General features: G+C 43.0%; 1 pseudogene; it reads right to left on the bottom strand.

Annotated features, from left to right (window-relative positions):
• Positions 1–9,965: 9,965 nt before the first annotated feature.
• On the bottom strand, positions 9,966–17,944 carry LOC121590308 (annotated as a pseudogene).

Raw genomic sequence — 17,944 nt, 5'->3', positions numbered from 1 at the left:
GTAGTCTTGTAGCTCCAACCGGTTTAAGGGAACGTCACACAAGTTAGGTTCGGGAAGTGCTTGCATGGAGGTGCCGATCAGAAAGTGGCCCGGAGTTGGCGCCGCCAGTTCATCGGGATTTTCTGAAAGAGGAAGCAACGGTCGCGAATTCATGACCGCTTCGATTTGCGTTAGTACCGTATAAAAATCTTCAAACGATGAACGAGATGCACCGAAGATACGATACAGATGCCTTTTAGCTACCTTCACCGCAGATTCCCACAGCCCGCCGAAATGAGGAGCCCTTGGGGGATTAAAGTGCCATGATATCCCTTGGGTCGTGCAGAACTCATTCATTTGTTGTTCTTCTTCCTTTCTAGCGATGAGCGATGCCAATTCTGTTATTTCGTTATTAGCTCCTTCGAAGTTTTTTTCCATTATCGGAGTGAATGTGACACGGCTTACCACGGCGAGCAATGAATCATCGTAGAGCTGCTAAAAAGGCTGATAAAGGGTAGACAAGTCACATACCAACTCGAGATGTACCGCCTTTGTAGCGAAACATACAAAAAGGCAGAGATAAGGCTTGCAGGCGGCTGCTCTTCTGTGTACCGGTTTTAAATAAAATGGGCTGGCGTAGTCGATGCCCACGTTGCTGAAAAGTTGGCTAGGGGTCACTCTGGATGCGGGTAGTTGTCCAATTCGCTGGCATGTGATTAAAGGTTCCGACCGAAAACACCGGAAACATTCCCGCGATATGCTTCTAACTAACCGTCGAGCGTCCAACGGCCAAAACTCCTCTCTGATGTTGCTTATGAGATTTCGCCCTCCAGCTTGAAGAAGTTTCCAGTGATAGTGAACCACTAGGTTGCGCGTAAAAGGATGCCCCTTTGGAGCCGGATGATTTGACTGGAATGGCAAATCAGCTAAGTTTAACCTTCCTCCGACTCTAAGCACACCTTGGTTGTCCAAAAATGGGTTGAGATTTCTAATCGACAAGTTTTTCTTTATAGGTTGTCCGTTCCGAAGGGATAAAATTTCGTTTCGGAAGGCATCATCTTGAGCAGTCTTGACCAGAAATGCCTTTGCCTCCTCAATCTGCTCGGGTGTCAGTACGATGTATACCGGATCACAAGAAGGCTTCGTTCTAGCCTTAAACCTTAGATTCTTTATAAATCGCTTGCAGTATGCAATAATGTGCAGTAATTGGGAGTATGATGACCACCTTTTGAACCTAGGGTTAACTGCAGGCGATACGCTGGCAACCGCAACTAACAAGCGCGTTTCCTTTTCGATGCCGGTCGGTAGTAGAGGTTCAGACGCAGGCCATTCAGTAGAAGGTAGCGCCAGCCAAGCTGGCCCAGAGAGCCAAATGCTACTTTTTATAAAATCGGGTGCTGTCATGCCTCGTGAAACGAGATCAGCCGGGTTCTGCTGTCTAGGTACATGCCTCCACGTGTGGCCCTTCGTACATTGTTGAATGTCTGCTACTCTATTTGCCACATATGTTTTCCAGGTATTTGGAGCCGCTCTGATCCAATGTAGCGTAATACTGGAATCGGACCAGAAATGTACCGACTGCACAATAAGCTCAATGGCTTTGGCAATATGCTCGTACAGATGAGCCCCTAATACGGCACCGCAGAGTTCTAATCGAGGCAGGCTTGTACGCTTCAATGGAGCTACTCTAGATTTCGACGCAAGCAAAGATATTTTAATATTCCCCTCGGCATCCTCGCACCTTGCATAAACGCATGAGCCATATGCCGCCTCTGAAACATCAGTAAATATGTGCAGCTGCACATTCGATCGTAAGGCGAAACAGTATCGTTCGATTCTTTAACAAGCCAAAAACTCCAACTTCTCATAAAAATCTTTCTATTTCAACCAAAATGACTCTGGTACAGTCTCATCCCAGCCAACCGATAACGCCCAAAGCTGCTGCATCATTATTTTTGCTCGCACTACGACAGGAGCGATAAGACCCAACGGGTCAAATAATCGAGCTATCTATTTCGTAATGGAAAGCCGCCCTTTAACATTATTCCAGTTAGCTCAGATCGGAGCTGTATAGCTTCCTCAACAGATGATGCCCCGTCAATGAGGTCATCTACGTAGAAATTGCGAATAGCACGACTGGCAAGAGGGTAATTGCTTCCTTCGTCCTGCACTAATTGAAGCAACGTGCGCGTAGCTAGGAAAGAGGAAGAAGCCAAACCGTATGTGACAGTATTTAGTTCATACTCTTGTGCTGGTGATGTTGAGGAGAATCGAAACAATATTCTCACTAATGAGCGCTCATCTTCATGCAAAAGGATTTGACGGTACATTTTGTCTATATCTCCGACTAAGGCCACAAAAATGGAGCGAAAACGCAAAATAATGTCCAACAGCTCATCTTGCACAATAGGTCCCACACATAGTGCTTTGTTGAGGGAGTAGCCTGTAGATGTTTTCGCGGAGCCGTCAAAGACTACTCTTACTTTGGTAGTGGAACTGCTCTCCTTTGTGACTGGGTGATAAGGCAGATAGTAGGTTTTCATGGAGCTTGACGCATTTTCATTAACAGGTTCCATGTGTCCGAGATCCATGTATTCCTGCATGAGGGCATGATACTCCTTCTTCAATTGCGAATTTCGGGATAGGCGCTTTTCTAATGCGTAAAATCGGCGCAACGCCTGGCCTTTTGACTCGCCCAAGCGTATCGAGAACTCTGGATGTTTAGGCATCTGCACCACTTATCGTTCGTCACTATTTCTTCCAGTCTTCAATCTATACAGCTCTTCGCAATGCTTCTCTTCCAGTGAATATGGTTCGCATGCATGTAGCTCTTCTGCCTTACAAAACTGCACTATTGCACAGAGATTCTTCGCTCGCACTATCTGAGTTCGCTCAGATTGCGGAAGCCGCATAAATTGGTTGCAGTACCATAATAAACGATCTAATCGACAGCAAGGACATCGTTTTGTATTATTTGCGGTGTACGAATAGTACGAAAGATGTGAAGAGGGCCTTACGGCAGGCAAAGATGTAGAGCTTACATCCGCAGATTTACTCATATAAACGGAGTCTAATGTCTTCATTCTTCTTTGCAGAAATTCTATTAACGTCTCATATATTGGCTTTTTCATGCTAGCTGCCTTGTCTTCCCAATGCGTAAGAGTTTCCGCTGGTAGTTTGGAGCACAAAACATATTCTAACATTGAGCTCCATTGGTCGGTTGGCTCTCCTAGCTTTTGAATCATTTTTTACATGCCGATTAAATTCATTTACCAATCTATGCAAGTCAACTGACGTTTCTTTTCGCAATTATGGGATGCCGAACATTTGCTTAAAGTGCATCTTTTGCAGAAGGTATTCATTTGAAAATCGCTCCATGAGCTCCTGCCAAGCGATGGAGTAATTCGATGCGCACAACGGGATCGACTATATCAATCTAGCGGCCTCACCAGTTAATGAAGCTCTCAAGTAATGGAATTTTTGTATATCCAAAACACTTGCATTGTTGTGAACTAATGCTTCAAAGGTATCATGAAATGCCATCCAGTGCATTATATCACCGTTAAATTCGGGCAAAGAGATGGCTGGTAATTTAACGTGGTTTTGGATGGGAGAGTGGCTTGGGTTTTGAGCGTGGCTTGAGCCAAACTCAGAGCTAACGGCTTGAGCTGTTTGAGTAGGCAGGTGCGATAGCATGGCACCTTTCATAGCTATGAACCTTTCCTCAAAATTGTTCATCAACTCCTCTTCCTCTAGCTTCTCAGTGAATAAGGAATTCAACTCCTGCCTTAGGCTCGCAATTTCGGCCACCTTTTACTTGACCTGTTGAGATGGCGGGACTCGGAAAACCCTTGCAACGAAGATGGCGGGGAAACACACACATGACGACGGATGGCTGCTCCAAACTGCAATTGGCGGGAAACACGCACAGGTGACGACGGATGGCTGCTCCAAACTGCGACTGGCGCAAAACACACGATTACGAAGACGGCAAAATATCACACGTGTGAAAGTAAACGGTTGCGACACGGAAGATAAGTCGACGTTATTTCACACTAATGCTCAACGTATTGGATAGTAGCTTAACTTCAGTGTTCTTTGTAACAAAACGTTACACGATTCAAAGACGAACGAAATCTTATATTATAATAAACGCAAGACGCCTCACAGTTTTTTTAACGCGACTGCGGTGAATCGCTGATTTGTGTAAAAAAAAAACGCGATGGCTGCGGTAGGACGCTTCTTGCCATCGTAGCTTTTACGATGGCAAGACACCGAGGAAGGCGGCAGTGAGCCTTTCCTTTTGGCAACGGACTGAATAAGACGGAGACACGGACACGCAATCAATGAAGATTAATAAACGACACGATTGTCCTTTTGCAGGTTGAAAATTTTACATTTACTGGCCGCCAAAGTTCGTACACTCAAACACGTATTAACGATCGTTCCTTTGCACGGTACGCTTTAAATCACAAAACAAAAAAGCTCAACGAATAAATCTTATCACATAAAGCTTATCGAAAAAGGCTGGCTTATCGAAAAAGGCAATCCTGGTCACGGCACCATATGATCACTCTAGGGTTGGACGTTGCGGTATTTTTGTACATATAAATTTATTTTAACGAATAACTTAAAAACTAGGCGGATTGCGCGCGCGTCCGATCGCTGCCGTTGCCGTTTTTTGTAAATTCAATTTGTCTTATTTTTATTGGTGTATAAAAAATTTGAAAATACATTTGGGATCATAGTTTCTAATGGTCTACACGTCTTTTGGTTTCCTGCTCTTTAGAGTGTTTACGCATTGATTTGGCAGCAGCCTTTCTAAGATTTATGAGGTATTTTCAGTGATTCTGAATTTTAGCTTTTAGCTATATGAACGCAGGGGAAGCCCTCATTTGTGGAGAATGTTATCTCTTTTTGAAATACTAATCTAATCAAAACTTCCTTATACATATGAACTTATAATAATAAACTTATCTAAATGAAATGAAATGAAATGAAATGAAACTTATGTACATAGTGCAACTTAAGAAGTACTAAGTATTTACAGGGATACGTTCAATTCACGTGTAGAGGTTTCTAATAATGTTAGAGCCAGATGCTGACGTAGTAGACGATGCATTTACGTTGAAAACGCCGTTGCCGTTCGTGAAAGAAGATTGCCGCTGTTCGGGCAATCACCTTTCTGCTGTTGCCCTCTCACGCACACCAACCAACGCGTTGATGGCCGCCAAATTATGGCACTCTAATTATGCGAGATTCCGTATAGGTGTCAAACTGATGTCAAATGTTGTCTTTAGCAGGAAGCAAGGATAATGTATTTAGAAGGTTGATTTTTATCGCTTTTGCTGGGCGACATTGTGGGGGACATCTGTCACTCTCTGGATACAAATTTCATTACCCCGCACCAGCCCTCCCCGATTTTTATACCGGAGCCCCCGAAGAGAAATGTCAAGTCGAGAAATGTCATTTTGCACTGAACAACTTTACCTTGTCATTTATAACACCTTGGCAGGAAGGGAGGTTCCTAGCTAGCCCTTGGTTTTTTTTTTTATTACAGTTGAACGTCGATTATCCGGAGGCGGATTAACCGGTGGGCGGCTTAACCGTGCTTATAAATGTGACAGCTGTTCAAACGTACGGCGAACATTTGCAGCGATAGTCAAGTGGAAACCCAGTTTTTTGTGCATCTCTGTAGTGTCTAGTGGTATATTCGAAATTCATTTTTGTTCATGAACAGCTGTTAAACCTATAGTTATTGATTAAAATAATATTCTACCAACGATTAATCCATTGATTCAAGGTGAATTTATCATAAAACTAGTGAATTTTATAATTTTTTTATGGATTTGACATTTCTTGAACGATTATCCGTGCAAATCGATTAACCGGCAATAGTCCGGTCCCGAGCTGCCCGGATAATCGACGTTCTACTGTACAGGGTGTTCGAGGTAAATTTGACAGTTTCTGAGGGAATAGGAAAGGATTTTTTATCAAACTTATGTTAAATATTAAAAAAAAATATTTTTCTACAAAGTTTAGCTTACCATGTTTGCCGCATTTTTTATTCGAAGTACCCCCCCTCCGCGTCGATGGCCGCCTGCACCCGCTTCCGGAACCGCGCGCAAGCCCGGACAACCATGTCTCTGGGGATGGCCGCAAATACGGCCTTTATTCTGGCCACCAGCTCCGCTTTAGTATTGCAGGACGCCCTGTTGGTGTCCCGCTCAACTGTGCCCCACACAAAGTAATCCATAGGATTAAGGTCAGGGGAGCTGGGTGGCCAAACGTCGGTGCTGGTGTATCGGTCGAAATTGGCAGTGAGCCATTGGCGTGATTTTGCGGCCGTATGGCATGGTGCAGAATCCTGCTGCCAAACGTACGGCCGCCCATTGTCCAACGTATTGTTTTTACGGTGTTCAGCGAACACATCGCCGCCTTCCGAATTTCGGCATTCGTATGGCCGGCACGAACCATCACAACACACGTTACGCGTTTGTACAATTCGGACGGGTTACACATATTTACGGAGCTAGACATTTTTTTCACTTGTTCGCACAACTTTTAGCAATCGAATGACATATCAATCATTTCGATACGTCAACTCAACCCTGAGATATAAACCCAAAGGCAAGGTGTCAAATTTATCTCGAACACCCTGTATATCGTTTCATAGACTTGAAAAAACGATAAAGTATAATTCGTAATTCGTTGTTAGTCAGTGTGTTACATCGTCATGAAGAAGTTTGTGATCTAGGCGTTACACTGGACTCTAGTTTAAATTTCCGTTTACACGTTGACAACACTGTTAACAAGGCATAAAAGATGCTAGGTTTTATCTTTGGACAATACCGATAATTTAATCATGTCTTAAGTCTTATGTCGTTGTTTATTTATCTTTTGCGCTAGTGGGTGAAGTACTGCTCAGTACTTTGGTTCCCTAATTGCACTACGATGATTAACACAATAGAGGCAATACAACGGAAGTTTACAAGACTTGATTTAAAATGCGACCAATTCAGAGGACTCACAACCATGCCAAGTTATCGCTCACGTTACCTTCTATCGTTAAATTAGTAATATAGGAAAGCGGGTCAAAATGAGCATGTGAGGCTAAATGGGCACCTTCTATTTAAGCATTATTTCACTACAAAGATAATTTCCAATGCTCAAAATGCATTCATTAGAGTGTTCTACGAATACCATGTAAGTTTCATAACCCTTACATAACAAACTACCAAGAAGAATGCAAAATAGATGAATGAAAATAAGCTTAAACCAGTGTCACTGGGATGCGTGGAAGTTTTACTTGATATATTTTTAAAGATATGATATTTGTATAAAATTTTTCTGAAGAAAGCAAGGCGAATCCGTATTTTTAATAATATAACAAAAAATACAAAAATGCTTCACGTGGGGCAAAATGGGCAGATGCTTTTGGCATACGACGCTTGGTGAGAATATGTTGTTGTATTTGTCGCCTCAATAATGATAACAGGTACAGCTTCCAAAGATTCGATTTTGTTGATTAAAACGTGTATAAACTGTTTTATTTTGATAACATATTTTAAAAAGAATTTTAAGGGCTTTCCTGAACAGCAAAACAAAAGATAAAACGAAAATATATTTCACGAAACGTGCGCAAAAGTATAGACCCCCCCGCTGCTTGACACCAACAGGATGCCTCAACTCCTTTAACCGCTTAGGGCCCCCGACACCCTAAATCCGCCACTGCAAGGTAGATGACGTTCTTCGGTCACTATGTTCTTGGTGTCGCAATGGCTGCACCTTCTGAATTATCACTGATGATAACATTTTTTATAAGCTGGAAAGGCATGTAATTGGTCTACACTTGGCTGGATTTGTTGTATTCTTCGGCAGAAGATAAGTAACTTCCCTGGTATTAAATTCTGGTAGCTTTTTGAGGTCTTCAAGCACGTATTGAAGCACGCCGCTATCCGCTCATGGATTGTGGTTTGTTTTTTATATCAGAAATTGTGCACAAAATCGGGTCCTTGTGCAGCCCAATTCCTGGTACACTGCGTTGCCTTACATATGTCCTGAGCGGTCAACACTAACACGGGCATGTCTTCGATTCCAACACTTAATCGCTCCTCCTCGGCTTACCACATTCCCTCGCCACTGTGTTGGACATTATTCTCACATAGATTGGCCCAAAACTGTGTAGGGCCGCCAATGTCTGAGTGCGGATGTAGAATTCCCTCTCGTCTATAATGAAAATTTTATTCTGATCTTTCTGTTTCTAAGGTCACGTAGTTTTGCTTGCTTAACAATTTCAGCAATCTTACGGACCTCCCTCGTAGATCGATTTCCCAATTGGTTGGAACTGCCTCAATTCGCCAATCTTTGTCCGTGTTGCATTAGTCCGGCTTTCCAGACGTCGTATCCGCCGGGCTTTATCACCTTGGAGTGTTGACGACTCTCGACGACGACGACTCTGTCTCATTAAGTGTAGGCCTGCACTCCAAGCGTTCGTACAATAGCTATTGCAGCTGAATTCACGATTAACTATAGAACCTCAATGTTGTCCACGCTCTTTAAATGCTGGGTCTTTTCGATGATACTATAACTCGCTAACTGTATCTAGATCCGGTTGTTATTTTATCATTGATTTAAATTTAAATATCCAAGTGATACATTCATTCTTCTCAATCGTCGAGATAAGAGTTGTGACTCATCATCTTGGTTAAACATGCTTATTTTGAATGGTATTCGGTTACAAGACATGGGGTCTATCACATGGTTTCACTTGGTCGCCTAGGAACTTGATGAACGCTCAGGAGTTGCGTTATTTGTGCTCCCACCCATGAACTAACCTAATATTATAATACAGTCTTTCCCCGAGTTACGCAAATACTGCGTTCCGGAGACATTCGCGTAACTCAAAGTTGTAACTTATTTAATGCCTGTAGAAAATTAGATTATTTATGTATTTTAGTGATATAAAGTTTTTAAAAAAATTGCAAATTATTTTTCATTTGACAATTGATGGATATAATTGTACTAATTTGACGTATCAACATCAAAATTAGCATAACTCGGGGAAAGACTGTTACTGTTATCATTTTTAATAATACAAAACACAACAAATTACAACTTATAATGGGCAGCGTGCACGGGCCGGACCGTGAGCCCTACTGGGAGCCCTGCTCGACCAGTAGCCTGTAACACATCCCTGTGTTAGGTGTAGTGATGGGTCAAGCAGCACTGTGCCACCACGCACATACAGCACAGTTACATGTGCGAGCACAATTGCACATTTTATAAAATTGTGGTGAAATACTTCACACAATTTTTGTGCTCCGCACAGTTTTTGTGCTCCGTACAGTTTTTATGTTCTGCACAGTTTTTGCGCTCCACACAGTTTTTGTGGTTCGCACAGCGCTTGTGCTCTGCACAATTTTTGTGCTCGCACAGTTTTTGTGCTCCGCACAGTGCTTGTGCTCCGAACAGTAGCTGTTCTCCACGTATCTGTGCTATGCACAATTTTCGTGCTCAGCACAGTTACTGTGCTTCGCATTCTTTTTGTGCTCCACACACTTTTTTTGTCTGCACAGCGATTGTGCTTCACACAGTTATTGTGCTTCGAACAGCTATTGTGCTCCGCACAGCTATTGTGCTCCGGACAGGTGTTGTGTTTCACACAGTTATTGTGCGCACACAGTTACACCGCGCTCTCGAATCAATCGAACCAGACATCATACGGACGTCATACGAGGCGTAAACTTTGGCGTAAACTGGATTTCAACCAGACAAGTGTGCGGAGCACAAAAAATGTGCGGAGCACAAAAAGTGTTCAAAGCACCCTAACTGTGCGATAACACCGTAACTGTGCGGTAACACAGTAACTGTGCGATAACACATTAAGTGTGGTACCACGCACACACAGCACAGTAGACTTGACCCAATCACTACCCAATTGACATTTTCGAGCACCAATAATCGGGAATTCAAGCTAATTCCCTTTAACTGGAGCCTTGAACTTCCCTTAAACTGCACCAGAAATTAGAAAATTAAAAAAAAATCCTGTAAAATCAACTGTGATGCAGGATTTTCGTTGATTTATTCAAAATTCGATCGGAAATTATGTTTTCTATCGTTATAGTTGGTCATATAGCCATTTTATACTTAAATAATATCGATTTTTTTTATAAAATAACGTCACACAAAATTCACTTTTGTTTTTTTATAAAATACCAAAGCTTTGAATGTAAAATGAGCTCGACGGCATCATCCATCGATAGAAGAAAGTCAAATTTACGAACACACCAAATCTTAGCGCTTTCAACACACTTGATCGCACAGAAATCCACCTTTTCAGGCGTATCGAGTACTAATCGAGCAGATATGGATAAACAATTTCGCACAAATGTCACTTGAGTAGTAAGGTGCGCTCTGCACTAGTGATGCGCGTTGCGTTCCGAACCTGCCAGGTGCGATCCGTTCCAGCATGCAAGCATCCGGACCGCGATCCTTATTTTTAACCCAAGCAGGTTCAAACTGAACCTGTTGCTCCCACCGTTCTTTGCGATCCGACCTGAACCGACTGTTATCAACGATCTTATCGATCCGATCTGAACCGGCTGCTCTCAGCGTTCTCGGCGATCTGTGCTGGGCCGGTTGCTCTCTGTGCTCTTTGCGATCCGGCCTAGAACGCACGACATTCTACTCTCTTTGTATTGATGAGCCGGTTTGCCGGTTCAATTTAAACCTGTTTCTCTCAGCGTTCTTTTCGATCCAGTCTGGAACGCACGATCATCTGCTCTCTTTCATACGATGTGCCGATTTGGTACGTACAAAGGAAGCAGGTAAAATCTGAACCTGTTTCTCTCTGCGTTCTTTTCGTTCCGGTAAAGAACGGCGTTCTCTTCTCTTTTGCTTCTTTCTGGTATGGACACACACACACACATTTTGTCTATGTGAGTGATAACAGCGCAAACCATACTCTCTCAGTCAAAGAGATAACGGTACAACACCTGAGCCGTGAAGCCAGAGAAGGATAGAGATTTGTGGGTGGGAAGCTAATCGCCAAAATTTAAAGAGAGCGCACTAGCGGTAAGCGCGTTGAAACGTTTCTTTTCTGCCATATGGATGTTATCAGTATAGGTGCGTTATTTGGACTGCATTGTCGTAGTCAATGAATTGCTATGTGTCTGGTGCTAAGCTGCTTCGTTGCGCATGCATCTCCAATGAACTCGTTTGAATTTTTACCTGAGATCTTCTTTGTGCAACTCAATATTGAGGGTGCATGACACGTTTAGCCTTCCGCAATAATTTCTTTAACGCTGTTTATCGGCCCGTGAAACAGCGCTATTCTTATGGACAATTAAAGTGCACTACCGGACACTTTCATACGGGTAGTTCACCGTACAGTATAATGTCAACCCTACAGAAACAACTTAACAGTCTATGTATTTTATATAAACCTTGTAAGCTTTTTATAAAATACATTTTTTTGTAAGATTAAACTTGTAAGCTTTTTGATTTTGCATCAAGAGAACTGGAATCAAGGAACTGTATAGCGGGCTGCTTAAGTTAAGCGTTTATATTTTAGTAGAAGAATAGTTTTACACATTCAGTAAACTATCATTTAGCTTTGTTTTAATTGTAACTGTGTGATTACTGCACAAAAAATATAATACACGATATTCAATGAATACTTTCAAGTTAACCATATATAAAGTGAGCAACTGCGTTCCCTTGAACCTGCGTTCCGCGTTCCGTTCTTTTTCTCCAGATTGGCAGGTTCGTTCCGTTCCTTAATTTTCGGAACTATTCTCATCACTACTCTGCATACACTTAGCGCGCATCGCTTAGTGTGGCGTGGTAGTGTGCGTGAGCGCAGTGTCTATCCCTGGATGTCGATCAGCAGCAGCGCAACTGCTACGGCGAATCCAGGGCTCGGCACGTGCCACAACAATAATAATAGCCAATTGTTAGATTACACTTTTTCGATATGTTGCAGGTCCAGTTGATGGGGGTGCATCCCATGTTACTCCTTCGGCCGCGGGGCCATGGGGATTCTCAACGCTCATTTTCTCAAGCACTCTTGAGTGCTTTTGAGAAATCCTCGTTCTCAGCGTTTGTCGAATCGGAACAAAATCGGTTTTGAGAATCTTTGAGAATCTTTGAGAAAATTGAGGATGCAGCGATCGGCTAACTGAAAAATCAGTAATTTTTCTATTCGTTTATCGGTAATCATTTTGGAAAGTGTATTCAATGTTTATAATTGAAAAAAGGCGATCAAAAGCTTATTTTCTATTTAAAGCTCCTAATAAAGCTTGAGTGGCTTTATCAGTTTCTCAGAGTAAGACAAATTAACGACGGCCACGAGCTCGCGTCTGAGAACAAGTTTTGAGTGCTTGAGAAACTTAAATGAGTGCTTGAGAATGTTTTCTCAGCTTGAGAAAGCCCCGTGGCCCCGCGGCCTCCTGTTTCCACGTTGCGACTTTTTCATCGGCAATTTTAATGTTACAATTCAGCTGGTAATCTTGCTGCGCTAGATGCAAGGCGCTGAATCCATGATCTGCTTTACACACAGTGCGGTATAGTTCATGTCGGTCTTGGCTTTCCACGAAGTAACTTCGCAGCTATTGGATCTGAGAAACACAAAGTGCCTGAATGTCAATGATGTCTACCACTCCTATTTTTCGTGGCAGGGTTATCCGGCGCTCTAGCACCAATCGAACACGACATCGTACATGAAAAATGTATGGGATTTGACATGTTTGTCTTGTTTGTTTTTTTGTGTCAGACAGTGCACCTCCATATGATTATATAGGTTTGTTCGAGTCGGATGTCGTGTTCGATTGATGCCAGAGCGCAGCCTTACTCTCTCGACGGACGCTTTTGGGTGACGCATTCAGTGCTTAGTGGAATTGTTCGCTCCAACGCTTCCAAGTTAGCCTTGGACCATTTCACCACCCCAAAGCTCAACAGAGGCACCGCAAATGTCTTTATTGCTTTCACCTTGTTGCCGGCTGACAAGAATCTCTTCAGGATACAGCTAACACGATGTAAGAACTTGTCCTGCAGCTCCTTCTTGATCGCTGTTTTATGAATACCCTTCAGCTGCAGGAAACCGAAGAACTTGTATGTTTCACCTTGAACCATGTTGCGAATTTCCTCTTGTTTGTTGACACAGAAGCTATCGGCATCCACTACTTGACCTCGGTGTAGATGAATTGATCGACATTTATTTCTACCAAACTCCATATGGATGTCGTTGCTGAATCCCTGCACGGACTTTAACAGGTGGAGCAGCTTCTGTACTGTTTATGCGAACAGTTTCAAGTCATCCATAAAGAAGTTGTAGGAAATTCTCGTGCTTATTTCATCACTCTTGAATAAATACCCAAAGTTACATTGCTAGTTGAGTGTTCTGCTAAGCGGGTTCATAGCAAGGTAAAACCACAGCGGACTAAAGGGGTCGCCTTAGAAAATACCCCTCCTGATATTGAGAGTTCTGGACCGTAGTACAACTTTTACGTTAGTAACGTGTAGAGATGTACTCCACATACTTATCGCGTGCTGCATTAGATTGATGACATTCCCGTCTACTTTGTACAACTTGAATACATTAAGAAGGTACACCTGTGGACATAAAAATAGGAACTTTTTTCTGACGGAAAGACATAGTTCTTTTCATAATTTTTTGGAAGCCCTGAAAAGAGCTGATTAAGTGGTGGTTGGGAGGTGGTTTTGCGGTGTTCCACAGAGCGAAAACACATTCTAACGGTCAATATGTTGACCATTATTTTCTATCACTGCCTGGAGTAGCCATATCCTCGATGAGATTCTGACAGGTTTCTGGAGGTATGCGTTTCGACAATTCCTCGCAGCGTGCCCATAGCTCATCGGCTGAGAATGCATGCTGGTTCTTGAGCTTGTCCTTAAGAATCGACCACAGATTTTCTATCGGATTGAGGTCAGGACTCAACGCAGGCCACGGTAGAACTTGCACATCCTGGTTTGCCAAATAACATCTAACTGTTCGTGATGTGTGCTTTGAGTCGTTATCATGCTGAAAGATGTAATGCTCTTCGTCGCCGAATGTTTGTCGAGCGTATGGCAACATCTTACGACTAAGTATTTTTCAGTACCCTTCCGAGTTCAGTGTCCCGATAATACGGACCAAAGTACCCGGGCCGTGCTAGGAGAAGCAACCCCACACCATTACGTGGCCGCCTTCGTGACTAAGGGTTTTTATCGTGTTTTTTGGATGATACGCCTGATTGGGAAGGCGCCAGACGTATTTTATGCCGTCCGAACCATCCAGATTGATTCTGGACTCATCCGAAAAAAATATTTTCATTAACCAAGTGATGGATGCAGTTAGATGTTATTCGGCAAACCGAATGCGCGCTTCTACGTGGTGCGGCTACAGCTTCCGAACCTTCCGTGGTCTCCGGGCACAGAACCCAGCCGCGTGTAAACGGCGAGACACCGTCTTCGACGAAACTAGCAATCCAAGCTCCTGCTTGATACGAGTGCAAGTTTTGAAAGGGTCCGCCCTGACCTTTTCAACAATCTGCTCGTCAACGTTAGCCGTAGTTTTTCGCGGACGACCGGTCGACTTACCCGTAGGCTCGCTACGAATGGCGTTGTCCACAAACGTCTGCCAACGGCCGAACGCCTTGCAGATTGTCTTTATTGGGACTAGTCATGAGAAAAATGATTCTTTTTAAAGATCAGGTGCGGTCCAGTTCGCTCAGTGAAATGAACTGAACGCTTGTGGTGATTCTTCCGCACGCCCGAGGTGCAGTATGTTTTTAAATATCGATTTTATGCTGCAAGAATGTACAACCCTTTTTTTATTTTTTTTTATATAGTTACATTTACAATCAGAGAAAAGGAAATCAAAGTTGTTTTAATGCTCAATTAAACTTTAAATTTATCGAATTGTTTAATTTTCTTATATCATTATTTATTTTGTGATCTACTTGTTTAAAGTATTTTTTATAAAAATGTAAATTTATCGCCGTTCAAAACAACGGATTCATAACACTCATAAAATTAATCGTACAGTTAAAAAAAATGTGGTTAACTATAGCCCATGAGGAGGTTTTTCATATATCCAAAGCCGACATGGGGTGCTTCTAACTTATGAAAAATTACCTGCAGTTTCGGTCTGGTGAAAAAAACTACTAGAGCGAGAGTGTATCGCTATTTTGCGGAACGGGAAAGAAGACATGGATAACAGAAGCTTTCTCGTTCTAGTCAACACTCTATCATATCGAAAAAGCATGCTGATTTTCTGAGTAGGAGAATGAACTCCACACCGCGTGCGGTGGTTTGTTGCACACTTTCATGATCAGTATGGAGAGTTTCCGCACGGAGAATCAATACCGCACCGCTAGCATGCGGAGATGTATCGAACACATTCATAGTCGACAGGGAGAGCGTCCGCACGAAGAATCACTACCGCACCGCTAGCGTGCGGAAGAATTATTTCCATTTATCTGGCGGTGCGGTACTCGTTCACTCAGTGTAAAGATTGGAATGAATCATTCAGTTCTGATTCATTTTGCCCATGTCTAATTGGGACGTTCTCACGAAACAGCCCCTGAATGAGTTTTCGCTCCTCTGGTGTGTAGTGCTTACCGCGACCCATGGTGATTTTGTGGAATTTTTTAACAGCAACGTTACACTTTGACCACTGACTGAAGAATGTTTGTTTGTTTGAATAGTTTTGAGAGGCTTTGGCTCCATCGGAGTTCTTTCGCCTCTTATTGACTGAAGAATGAAGTGCAAAACGATTTGAATCTCCTTTTATACTGCCGCGGCACGTCATCGGCACTCGTAACTCAGGTTAGTAGCGCACCAAAAATGGTAGTATATAAGGCAAAAAACGGCGATTGCAATTTCAGTACGCCTTGCACTCTTGCCGATGACACATCTAGTGCATGCATTGAGCCAAAAACAAAAAAAACACCTACAATTTTTTTATCCAGCAGTGTATGAATGGGGTACTGAATAATACGCCTTATTTTAAACGATGTATGTCATACTCAGATGTCTCTGCTTCTTGGCTGCCTGACCAACAATGACTGCACCAATGATGACCTGGGGACCTGCGTGTTTTTTCGACATCCTTTCTGTTCTTCGTTCATTACGTTGTTGTGTCGCAATGATCTTTCACTTCCTGCGTTATCACTGATGACAGCACTTTGTATAAGTTAGAAAGACAGGGAATCGATCTATACTTGGCAGGATTTTTTGTGTATTGATCTTTTGGTAGAAAGTAAGTAACTCCCCTGTTGATAAATTGTGGTAGCCTCCTAGGGTCTTCTAACACCGCATTGAAGCATGCCGCTATCTGCTCATGGACTGTGGTTAGCTTTTTATACCAAAAATTGTTAACGAAATCGGGTGCTCGGTGCATCGGTGCAGCCAAATTCCTGGTGTACTACGTTGCCTCGCGTATGTCTTGAACAGTCTCCACTAACACGGGCATATCTTCGATACCATCACTGAATCGCTCCACGTCTGCTAACCACATTCCTTCGCGGTTGTGTTGGACAGGTTTCTCATAGATTGGCCCAAAACTGTGTAAAGTCGCCAATATCCGGGAGCCCTTCTCTAAAATCGGGCTTGTCGTTTCGGATGCGGTTGTAAAATTCCTTCTCGTTAATGTGGGACATTTGTAATATCTTAGAAACAACTTTGTGATATTATGAATAGTCAACACTTAAAACAACCTTTTTGTTTGTTTCTTCATTCATAACTGTCCTAGTTCCGGACACGATGCGTTCTATTTATTAGTTTCATTAGTTTCACATCAGGCGAGATACCTTAAGCTGTTTTGCCAAAGTTGCATTTTGTTGTGGGAACCAAAATTGTCATCGGTTCCTTGTTATTTTGTAAGGTGGCAAAATGTGGGAACCATTCGCTAAAGTCGCGGACACGCATCTTTGCACGCATTATTGCACACTGCAGCCGCAGTCCGTTTTAGCGTTAGCTATTGCGGCACAGGGCAGTGCGTGTGTGTATCGAAACTAGACCTGCCTAGACGGTGTGTAGTGTTCATCACACATTCGATTTCGTTCTTTTCGCTTCGAGCATTCAGCATAACATCGTAATCGTTTTGGAAGGGTGCTCAACCGTTGTACATGGATGTCGAGTACCTCCGTTATGTTGGCAGCAGTGAGGTCTCGTAGTTCTTTAGCTTTAACAATTTCAGCAATCTTACGGACCACCCTCATAGATCAATTTCCCCGTTGATATTCCTTCAGTCGACCAATCTTTGTCCGTGTTGCGTTGATCCGGTTTTCCAGACGTCGCATCCAAGCGGGCTTTTCAGTCTCGGAACATAGTCGACCTTCACTGTCTCCTAGTGGATAGGTCCGCAATCCTAGCGTTCGTACAACATCCACCGCAGCCGAATACACAATTAACTGCAGATCGTCAATGTTCCCCACGCTATCAAAATACTGAGGTAGAACATCTTGCTTTATAATACTTACTGCAGTTTTAAGGCGGTATGAATTTTGGTATCTGATGACGAGGCAAGGGGTCTGTCCCATGGAACTCCGTAACAGCTGTGGCCATCTGGAGGGCTAGTTCGTCTCGTAATTGTCGGTGCTGAGTATCCACTGACAATCCTGGAGCGGTGGGTTCATCCAAATCACGATCCTCACTCAACCTTGATGTATTTTGGTGAATTGTATTAAGCTCAACAGAAATCTTACTCGACTCGCGCGAGCCTGCATCTTCCTCCCCAAATTCCCTCCACACCTCCAGCTTGATAAACTCCAGTTCCTCAGGCGTTAGCATATTACGCGAAATTATAGCTTGTTGCCGTGTATACAACTTGTTCAGGTCAAGCTGGTACGCAAACTGAAGGAAACGGTCATTGAACATACTCAGCATCGCCGCTCTGCCGGACATTTTCGTCAACATAGAAGCAACGGATCACGTAATGGTTCATCTTTCTCGTCCACAT

This window comes from Anopheles merus, chromosome X, assembly GCF_017562075.2.
Source record: "Anopheles merus strain MAF chromosome X, AmerM5.1, whole genome shotgun sequence".
NCBI lineage: Eukaryota > Metazoa > Arthropoda > Insecta > Diptera > Culicidae > Anopheles > Anopheles merus.
Note: the sequence above shows the minus strand (reverse complement) of the source record. Positions and strands in the feature narration are given on the sequence as shown.